At 41.9% G+C, this 11,596-nt stretch overlaps 1 long non-coding RNA gene across 1 annotated transcript in view; it reads left to right on the top strand.

Annotated features, from left to right (window-relative positions):
• The window catches only part of LOC138532508 (uncharacterized), a 262,327-nt gene extending 251,859 nt beyond the window's left edge, over positions 1 to 10,468 (top strand). The window contains exon 4 of the long non-coding RNA XR_011284857.1: positions 6,453 to 10,468. This is a non-coding gene — a long non-coding RNA (uncharacterized lncRNA). The remainder of the gene's footprint in view (positions 1 to 6,452) is intronic.
• Positions 10,469 to 11,596: the final 1,128 nt, after the last annotated feature.

An 11,596-nucleotide genomic window follows, 5' to 3' on the forward strand; every position in this document is an offset into this window, starting at 1 on the left:
GCTAACTGGGCTCAGCGAGCCGTATGTCTTCTAGGGAATGCGAACTCAGCAATTTCAGCAGAAAGAAGACGATCTACGTTGCTAAAGATAGATAACAAGCTAAGTGACTTAGCCTCATACGAAGCAGGAGAGGGCGCTCAAGGTCTGCTATTTGGAGACACGTTCGTGAAAGAAATGAGCAGGTTTGTAGGAACCTATACGGCCCTGGAGAAAGCAAAGGCTTCTATCAGAAAGGTTTTTCCTGGGCGAGTTTTCTGCCAGGGCCAGCCGATACAGAGACTGCTCGAGCAGGAGGTTTAATTCCAACCTAAGGCCACAAGGGCCGAGAGCCCAGTACTGGGAATGGTGCCAGCAAGATGCCTTCTTCCCAAATAGAGGCAGAAGCTCCAGAGGAATAAGGGGAAGAGGCTACTTCAGACACCAGTTTAATAACTCAGGTGAGAGTACGCAAGGCGATATACCCACCAGTGGGGGTCAGAACAGCACTTTTTATGCACAAATGGCGAAAGCTTTCAGCAGACAACTGTGTACTGCAGTCAGCGCAGGGCTGCAGGTTAGATTTTGTGAGTTGCCCCAAGCAGAGAAAGCCCCTTCCGCGCTTACATTGTTCAGCGGCAGAAGCGACCTTACTAGACAGGGAATTGCAAGAGTTATCGCAAAAGCAAGCCATAGAGAGAGCGCAGTTGCATTCATCAGGTTTCTTGAGCAACATGTTTTTGGTGCACAGAAAAGGCAAAGTTCGACCTGTGATAAATCTGAAGGAGCTGAACAGCTGGCTGGTCTACAAGCATTTCAAGATGGAAGGAGTCCATCTGCTGGCGGACCTTCTCAGGAAAGGGGACTGGTTGGCTCGGTTAGATCTGAAGGACGCCTACCTGACAGTTCCTGTGGCTCTTCAGGACCGCAGATTTCTCCAGTTTATCTGGAGGGGCCAGAAGTGGCAGTTCAAAACCCTGCCTTTCGGTCTAGCATCAGCTCCGTGCAGTCTTAGGGCCTCATTACACGGTAGGCGGTAAGGGTTTACAGGTACGGGCACCGGTACCGGTAAACCCTTACGGCCTTACTACGAGGTCCCTTTGCGGGACCCGACCTTAACGGCTTGTGTAGACCAGCCCTTAAAGTTGGGACCCGCAAAGGGACCTTGGTGCTAATTACGGTACCGCAATTTGCAGTACCGTAATTGGCCCCTTCCCCATTCCCATTGAGCCCTATGGGGCAAAAATGGGAATGGGGAAGGGCCATGGAGAAAGGGGGAACTACCGCCCCACCAACCTTGGAATAGGGTGGTAATTCCCCTTTTCTCCATGGTGGTACCGGTATGCTACCGGCAGGCAACCATGGTGCTAACAGCACCATGGTTTACCGCATTCCGTGCAATGAGGCCCTTAGTGCCTTGCAAGAGTATAGAGTTTCTGGGTTTTGTGATAGATACAAGGAAAGCTTCTCTGGAACTTCCCGTCCCCAAGATCAGAGCGATAAAGAAGGATTTAAAGACAGCTCTGAAGGAGCCGGTTATATCGCTTTGGAATCTAGCCAGAATAGTGGGTCTCCTATCAGCATCGATCCAAGCGATATTCCTGGGGCCTTTACACTATCGAGCTCTTCAGAGGCTCAAGATAAGATTCCTACAGAAGGGATGGAGGTATCATCACCTAGTGCCTTTAGACGAAGACAGCAAGTCAGAAATTCAATGGTGGCTCAGCAACATGGAGGCCTGGAATGGCAGAGCCATATTCAGAGACATTCCAGAGATGATCATAGAATCAGACGCCAGCAGATCAGGCTGGGGTGCGAGATGCGGGCTCATCGAGACCGGCGGAAAATGGTCAAAAGAAGAGTTAGAAATGCACATAAACTGCCTAGAACTGTTGGCAGGATCGTTCGCAGTCAAGGCATTTACCAAGGATCAAGCGAAATGCTGCATCCTCCTGCGCATTGACAATATCTCGGCTGTGAGATACATCAACAAGCTGGGAGGCACGAAATCCAAGATGCTAGCCGAATTAGCAAAGGATTTTTGGCATGCTTGCTTGGAAAAGGAGATAACAGTGAAAGCAGAATATCTGCCGGGAGTGAAGAATACAGTGGCAGACTGGAACTCCCGATATCTAACAGACTCCAGCGACTGGAGGCTGCACGAATCAGTCTTCGAGAAATTGCAACAGAAATGGGGTCCTTTCGGTATAGATCTGTTTGCATCAAGGCTGAATGCCCACCTGCCAAAGTATTGCTGGCGAGGGCCCTAGCAAAGACTCGCAGGGAAGGAGCAGAATTAGTGATAGTGACACCAGAATGGAAGTCGCAAGCATGGTTTCCAGTTCTGATGGAACTTTCTATGGATTTCCCGCAGAAGATTGCCCACAGGACAGATCTCAGAGCAAGCTACAGAGCTTATCAAGGTATTGTGGGCTCCATCCACAATCCGGAGCTATGATTCCGCTTGGCAAGCCTGGGTCAGATGGTGCAGGGGGAGGAGTATTTCTCCCGTTTCAGCTCCTATAGAACATATACTAAATTTCCTAGCATCATTGACAGCTAGTGGAAAGGCTTTCAGGACAATAGGAGTTTATAGGTCAGCCATTTCTGCGGCTCACGAGCACATAGACGGGAATCCAGTGGGAGAGCATCCAGCAGTGACTAGACTCCTTAAGGGAGTGAAGCTTACTAAACCGCCATTACCTAGATATTCAACGCTTTGGGACGTTAACAAAGTTTTACAATTGTTCGAACAATGGCCACGAAACGACCTATCGAACAGGCAACTGTCAGGGAAGTTAGCCACGTCACTCTGTTTAGTTTCCTGCAGGAGAGTATCAGACGTTAAGGCCTTAGAGATTGACAGGAAGATCTTTTATCCAGAAGGCGTAGCGTTTAACTTGTCGCAGCGTACTAAGACACATTCAAAAGTGATTAACTATCCCTATTTCCCAGACAACAGCAACCTCTGCGTAGCGCGATGCATTAAGTGTTATGAGGCAGCAACAGCAGCCGTTAGACCCCATAATGTCACTCAGCTTCTCATTGCGCGAAGAAAACCTTATAGAGCCGTTGCCCCAGCCACCATTGCAAGATGGGTGAAAGAAATTATGGAACTAGCGGGCATAGACATTTCTGTATTCGGAGCTCATTCGACCAGGGGATCCATGGCTTCGGGAGCTTTCGTAGCTGGAGTTCCGCTGCAGGAGATCTTGATGGCAGCAGACTGGTCTAGTGATTCCGTTTTGAGAACCTTCTATTTTAAACCGCTAACGAACATTGCATCTGCAGTGATTCAAAGCTTTGAACAAGCATAATGCTTGCCTCCGGTCTTGTCATAGAATGAAGATTGCGAAAGCGCATAGCGCAGGAAGTCTTGATTCTATTAAAGAGCATTATCCCTCCCTGAGGGAATGACGCTATATGAGCGTTTTGGCAGCTACGATATTAATGTGATGTTTTTTCCATGAAGAATAGGCAGTGAATTCCCCACCCTAACATATCTATTTTGGTTTTTCATTTAAGGGGAAGAGCTGAAAAACTCAAGAGGGTGATGCAATGTTGTACCCGAGAGAGAGCAGCCCTCGCTACTTAAAGGCAGGAAGGAATATACCAGTTGCTAGGAGAAAGACTTTTAATGCGAGTTCAGGCAGAGCAACGAAAAAGAAGAGGAAAGCACCCAGTCAAGGGAGGACTTATACTATGAAAGGGAGCCCTATTGGTGGTTCACACCGAGGCTGAGACTACAGGATACCACCTAAAGCCTCATGGGAAATGTAGTAGAGACATGGCTTAGTCTGGTTTAAATTACCCATGTTGGATAAAGTTTTGAGTTTGTTTTTACATCCATTGTTTAACAAAAAAACAAAAAAAAGAAAAATATACATGATTTGAAGAGCTATGTGTTAAGCAGTATTAAAGAAGAATAAGATAATGCTCGCCTCCGTGTCTTTAATAGAATCAAGACTTCCTGCGCTATGCGCTTTGGCAATCTTCATTACCCTGCCTGACGCAACACCATATTACACACTTAGGGCCTCATTACACGGACGGCGGTAAGGGTTAACGATCACCGTTAATGGTACCGGTGACCGTTAACCCTTACCGCCTTACTACGAGGTCCCTTTGCGGGTTGGAGACTTTAACGCCTGCTTTTTGCAGGTGTTAAAAACCAACCCGCAAAGGGGCCAGGGAGCTAATTACGGTACCGCAATTTGTGGTTCCGTAATTAGCACCTTCCCCATTCCCATTATGCCCCATGGGGCAAAAATGGGAATGGGGAAGGGCAATGGGGGAAGGGGGAATTACCGCCCCACCAACCTTGGAATAGGGCGGTAATTCCCCTTTCCTCCAAGGCGGTGCCGGTATTTTACCGGCATGGACCAAGGTGCTATAATAGCACCTTGGTCCACCGCCGTCCGTGTAATGAGGCCCTTAGTCTCAGGCTTTCCAGTGACATCTTTGTTTTTGATGTATGAAACCTCCGAACCTCAAACACAGCAAATGATGGGTCAAGCATACAATCCATATTTATTTATTTGTTTATTAAGTGCCGTAGCCCACTGGCATCAGGGCGCGGTTGAGAGACAGATTGAAAAAGAGGAGAGAAAACAAAGGGGCTGAAAAGACCCGACCAGGAAAGAAGTTACTAATAGAATAGTAGAGTCTTTAATGCTTTCCTCAAGGTAGCTAGATTTTCATCACAGCGCAGGCTGCCCCTTGCAACACAAATGGCACCCACCTGCACAGAGCCATGCACTGAAAACAGTTTTTAGAGCATTTTTATCATGCCCATTTATTTGTGTCTATTCACGCAGCAAACCTTCACATTTTACAGACACATCTCATTGTCTTTAGCGGTACACATATATGCTCTACAGCTGGTCATTTTATGTCTTTTGTACAAATAACCTGTGGCGAAATTCAGAATATGAGTGCAAAATTGCTAATCAAATATGTTTGTTTGCTAATCAAGAACATTTTATTAGCAATCACTGCTGATCTATTTTTTTAGAACTAAGTTATGCCTTGAACTAAAACCTCTAGTGGCAAAAGGTCTGGGTAGCATAGTGCTTGCCTTACTTTGGCTGGCTGTCCGGGTTTCAAAACTGCAAAGAGCCCTCCATCTGTAGAAAAGAGACTGTTTCTAATTCTAAATTATCTGCAATATCATAACAAGCAAGACAAACTGCTATTAGTCATACCAATTGAAAATGAGTAAAACTCATTCTTTGGGGGGCGATGTTATAAAGTCTGTTACATTTAAGACCAGTTTTTACCAGGTTTCTGTATATAGTAAAGAGAATTATATTTAAAGCCATTCTTAAAAAAGTAATCTATATGTAATTTCACACACAGACATGTGGGGAGACCTAATGGTACATGTCAATATATTAATAGCAATATACATGATTTGATGTACTTGCAAAATCCTTCAAAGTTGTATTATCTGCTTAGCACAGTTATGTGACTATGTTCTTGCTGCTATCTATTTGCATAAACAGTAGTACGTAAGCACACACTTTATGGTGCAGGCTTTATAAGACAGTGGCTCTCATTACAAGTTTGCCGGTCCGGTACGTTTACAGGCACCGTTGTTTCTGGACCAGCAAACTACGAGTCTGCGGGCGGGTCCTATGGGACTCCATGGGAATGGGGACTTGCAATTTACCGGCGCCTGACTTTCCGGAACGCTGGGGCTGTAATGCCCCGGTGTTTCCGGCAAGTCGGGCGGCGGTAAAGCATTACGGGTCTGGCAGCTACCTGCCAGTTTTACCGGCGCGGTTTCCGCCGGACCCGTAATGAGGGCCAATAACAGGCAGATTGGTGTTTTTGCTGCCAGGTTCAAGCAGGGTTAGTGCGTATCATTAGGTATCCCCATATATCTTTACATTTAGGATTTGCATTGAGGCTTGTGATGGACTAGGGAGCTTAGGGTTTCCTGTGTGCCTTCCTGTCCTATCACTCAGCTCCCAGCTGGCACTTTCTCACTGTGCGTAGAGGAGAACCTTCATGATGCAGTGTGTGAATAGATGCATCTGAAAGACAAATGGCATGTGTGTAATTTTAAACAAAGAGTTTTGTATGTTAATCTTTTGTAAAACACATGCACTGACCAACGATGCGTCTAAGATGGCACGTTGCAATGTTTAATTGATGATGGTCAGCATGGAAAATCCTGCGTTTCGTCTCTAATCCTCTCAGAAGTAGCACTTTAGCCCTGTCATTCATAAATACTGGTCTGTGCATACCCTCCAGGATATGCAGTGATATTATCGAATTATGAAACAAAGAATTAATTATGATTTGTTCACTTAAGGCCTCATGAGTAAATGAGATCCTTCTCAGATCATTTTGCAATATTCAAAGGAAAACGATGGACCTCTCCTTGCTGACCAAAGTCTTACAAGCAGTTCACCGCTTTAAACCTATTTGCAAGTTCATATTTTATTATTTGTCTTTATTGTTTGGCTTAGATTGACAGAGACACTGAAAAGAAAAAGAAAATGCATCTATGAAATGGAGGAAGGCACTACAAGAGGATCCTGAAAGGAAAAGTTAAAGGCGTACATAATTATTTAACAACATTTCCTAAGCCACCAGATCACAAATCCCATGCAATTAGTGGTGAAGCATGAAAGAAAGAAGTGTATGTAAATTCAAATGGTGCAGGATCATAACAACAAGTACATTTTATGTTTCATATATACCTCAGTTCTAGTTCTGGCGTTTAATTCGGAAATATTGTATTGTTATGCATTGCCCACCTTTCTTCTGTCTCTGGTACTGACTCAGTGAATGCTACTGTCAGAAGGCAGCCAGACAACTGAGGCGATAAGCAGAGCATCAAGAATGTACCACCATCGTTGTCCTTTACAAAGCTTCACCCATACCTTTCCTTTTTTTAAATTGCATTTTCTTTTGCCTTCCCACTAGCTCCTACACTTTGGCAGAAGGCTCCTATTATTGGGTTTATTGAGTACTGACACAGTATGTGACTATTATTAGGAGAATGTGCTTAAATGCGATCCTGCACAGCTTTAAACAATTCATTTAGTAGAGAACCTTCTTTGGTGAGAATCAATTAAAAGCCTCATGGAAATTTTAATTTTTTTCTGCAAGTGTCTTAGTTTCTCCTATTTTACGTAATATAGTATAAAGATAGGTGTAAGCCATCCATTCAAGTTTTAGGCTTGCATAATGTAACTATAATTTGAATGCTCTCTTTTGCAAAAAATAATATAAACTATTTATATTTGTTTTTGTTGAATGGTTAGTCAACATTTGTGAAAAGATTGATTTAAGAGTACAACAGGAAGTGATTGCTTTAACACAGAGTGGTGTTAGAAATATATCAGAAATGATGAGATACTTGAATGCATATGTACCCAAGAAATCCTTCCTGGCGGGGACTGCCTAGAACAATCAAGACATATATTTTATCCAACAACATAGGATATTCACAATAGTAAAGCAAGCTCAGAGGGACGATGCTCAACGATGGATCAAGAAAATGTGATCAACATAGTTAATAAGTAGCAGCTTGAAAGACCACAAGATAATATTTATTGTCGGACAAATGTAACTGCAGAGCATTCTGTTGATTTTGTTAACAAAGTGAGTGGCAAACAAGATTACTGAAAGTGTATGGTAAACAGATCAGTTGGTTGGATGCCTCATATAGGATAACTAGATATACACTGCCATTATCTTTTATCTGTGTGCATACAAATGTTTGTTATTCTGTTGTTGGATTATGGGTAGCTCAGCAAGAGACTGCCTACTGTATTCAGGAAGCATTACATTTTAATTTTAATCTCCAGTATGTGCTCAACATGTGGATAAATATTTACGTGTGAATAAGTTGTTTAGTTATATCAATCTAACTATTCCTTTTTGTTTACTTTTGTAATATTCATAACATTTAAATGTATATATTCTTTCACATAAGCTAATTACTTTACCTCCCTTGATATTCTGAGAAAATGCATGTTTGCGAAGCAGCTAAACTGAACAGAACAGCAAGTGGGCAGTGTATGTAAAACAAATTAGATTAATTGCAAATTCTAAATATATACTTTGTCTGGCTCTCCCTACCTAACTGGTTGGGTAAGTCTGCACCGCAGGTAGATTAGAAACCATCAGCTCCAAAAGAAAGTTGTCACTTTAAGAAATTTAGAGCAGGCCGCTAGGCGTGAGCATCCCTCCATTCTCCAGGCCACACCCTTCATCGTGCTTTACCAAGTAAGTCAATAGTAATAGTCATTAACTTGTAACAGATAAGAAATATAAACATATCAAACTTAGTTATAAGTGAGTTCATTAGCCAACCTTTTTAGTAAATTAATATCAATATATTCTTAATATTTCAAAGTCTTTTAATTGTTGCATTCTTAATACTAAAGACTTTGCAGAACCTAGTATCTTTCTAAAATTAAAAAAATATGGTATAGTCTCTTCATAAGAAAAAAAAAGTGCCCAAGGCCAAATGAATCCTGTCTATCGGTAGCCAAACACCTATTATATTGCTCTTTTCGAGAAAGCTTCGAAAACACAGTTTTACGCTATGTATGATCTGTTTGAGCAGTAAAAGTAATGTCACCTTGCACATGTAAAATGGAGCAAAGTAATTTTATTTACGTTTAACTTTTTTTTTTTTCATTGTAAATACAAATATATGACTCTGTGACTTCCACTGTGAAAAGTCTTGGCTGGAGTTAGTGAACAAAAAGTATCATGGTGTAGTTGCCAGCCGAAGCATGGTTTTAAAAATGCTTCGCAATGTAGCATATGCTGCAGCCATGGAGGATCACAAAACGGCTATAAAGAAACTTACAAGTCGCCACAACTGGAAGAGTTGCAATCTGTTTAGACAACAGTTATCACACAAGTGGATGCCTGAAGTCAAGGTCATATTTAATAAAGACTTTTTAAAGTTTTCTAAATGTTGATGCACAATATTTCTATAAGATGTAATATAATAAAATAATTTTATAGTGCCTCCTGAAAGGGCAAGGCTGGCTTCAAACCTCTCAAAAAACATGATAAGTACATTACAGCCCTCACAACCTTTTCTATAGCAATAGATAAGGTTTCTAGAAGAGGATCTTTCCGTGAACTCTGGATGTTTTTTGATAGTCCAGCTGGAAGGTAACACTCAAAGGGAAGCGCAAACCTAATAAAAGCATTGTCCTCTCTCATCAACAATCGCTCTTAATATTGAACATGAGATCCTCTGTGGCTAATACCGGTCGATATTCTTTAGGTACAGTCACGTGACTGAGCAAGTCAGTGAAGAAAGGAAAGAATTTGAAGTTCATTTACTCTGAGTCATCACAATTTTTAATAACTCATTTGGTTTACTACCTTCCTTTATGTTTTTTAAGGTAGGGCAACCTGCCACAAATTAAGGGGACACCAATCGATCATGTTAACCAAGTGTCATCACATGTTGCCGGCAGCAATCACCTGTGGTAAATTTCCATGGTCCAGACTGCCAATTTGCAATTGTGATCCTGTTATTAATCCAAGTACCTCATAATATTCTGTATGACTAGATTAATTTAAAATGTCTATTTATTTGTATTTGTATTCAGTTAATTAAGAACTTTTTCAAAATTTAAAAACATTTAAGAACAAACAAATTTCATCCAATTAAAATAGTAAAAAAAATACAATAACAATTTGTTTGATTAGTTTAACCAACTTCATTGGTCATATTTCCAACTTTTAGTCATAATTTGCCATTTCTTTTCAACTTCATCAGAGTGACCAAAAGCCTCAAACAATCATTTGAACAAATACATGTTTCATTTCTTAATTTCCTTACTAATAACATTAATTCAACTAAAAATAATGTACAATGTACAGTAATACCGTAGGCAACGCCTGCTACCAAGGAGGTAGAAAACTACAAAGGAAGATACAGAGTGATGCTCCCACAGTGCACTCCTACAGTCACATCTCAATAGGACTTACACTCATAGCTAGTGCTCCTGTTTATAGCCTTCCCTAATCTTAGTATGCTAGGTACTAACTTTCAAATACTTTGCCATCTCTACCCATATGCGATAGGTACAATGTGCATGGAGTCAGACCCTGAATTAGAAGAATTCCAAAAGTCTGCAGTCTTAATTACTTCATAAATATATACAAACTTTACAACGATACATATGTGTATCAGTCCCAACATCCTACAATCAGTAAAAATATGCTTTGCTGTTTCGGATTTATCAGGAGTTCTGCATATTCAACAGTATCTTAATTCTAGAGGCATTTTTAGTTGGGCTCCACGAATAGTGAGCAGAAGGAGCTGATTTGTACGCAAAAGCAATATCAGACTAAGGACTGCTGGGCTTGGGCTACGGAATAGGTAGAGTTGTGGTTTCAGCTATCTATGGGTCACATTTTCTGTTTGATTTTGGTTTGCAAACTTGGCTATATTGTTGTAGTTTTTGTTCCAACCCATAAATCAGCCTTCCTTTGAAAATAATTTTTGCGGTCCTCGTAATTTTTGCCATTTTCAAAATGTGGAACCCAACTTATACTTTTGAAGAACTCAATGTTTAAACCTTCAAAGTTCTTTCCCCGGTTTCTGAATTCAATATCAGCATATTCCCCTATTGTCTTCAACTGCGGGAATGCCGAGGACGCCTTCTCCCCTCTATTTCAGTAGCTGGTGACTTAGGGAGATCAACCCCAACTCCAGTCTTGGATATTCCATTGACGTAGAGGGGTGCAATTTAGGATTGTTCGCCAGAATAAACCTTCCAGGCGATTCAACCAAGATACCTCACCCATAGTCAAGGCCTCTATGCCATAAAGCACCGTCGGACAGAAACACTGCCTGTACAGAATCAGGATGCCTTCTATAGTGTATCCCGCCGTCTGCCTAGCAAATTTAGCAAACAGGTAAGTAAGCTGCCAGGCCTTTCTACTTTTCGCCTCCTTAATATGACAGTAATCCGCCACTGCACACATTTCCAGGCCCAGGTATATATAGCTTCTCACACATTCGATGCAGATCATTGTGGTAATCATTACTGCTCTATTCACCTTTCTGTCTGTCACAAGCATGCTTTTGGTCTTGCTTAGATTTATTTCCAATGTATTTTCTTCATAGAATGCCGCTAGTTAATTTAGCTTGCTCTTCATACCCATGTAAGTGTGATCAAGCACCACCGAATCGTCAACATAAAGTATGCTGGTGACTCTGTTCTTGCCTACCTTTGTGGGGCAGTTTGCTTTAGCTATTAATCGTGACGACAGGTCTACCAGATATAGATTAAACAACAGGGCAGCCAGCACACCGCCTTGCTTGACTCACCTTTTTACATATATCTGGGTAGACATAGGGCCCTTGTTATCTAAGCAAACTTGCGCTTGTGTATTAAAATGAAGGAACTGAATTACAGATAGCAGCCAAGGTGGGCACTGCATCGCTGCTAATTTCTCCCACAAGATCGGTTGGTCAACCCGGTCAAATGCAGACCGGAAATCGACAAACGTCACATATAACGTGGGTCTGTCTTTTCCTTTTGCCCCATTTATAAACCTATCGAGAAGCCTTATGTTATGAGCCATGAGCAGTAGATGACCCGGACCGGAAGCCTGTCTGAAA

This window comes from Ambystoma mexicanum, chromosome 1q, assembly GCF_040938575.1.
Source record: "Ambystoma mexicanum isolate Mex_15411 chromosome 1q, UKY_AmexF1_1, whole genome shotgun sequence".
Lineage (NCBI taxonomy): Eukaryota > Metazoa > Chordata > Amphibia > Caudata > Ambystomatidae > Ambystoma > Ambystoma mexicanum.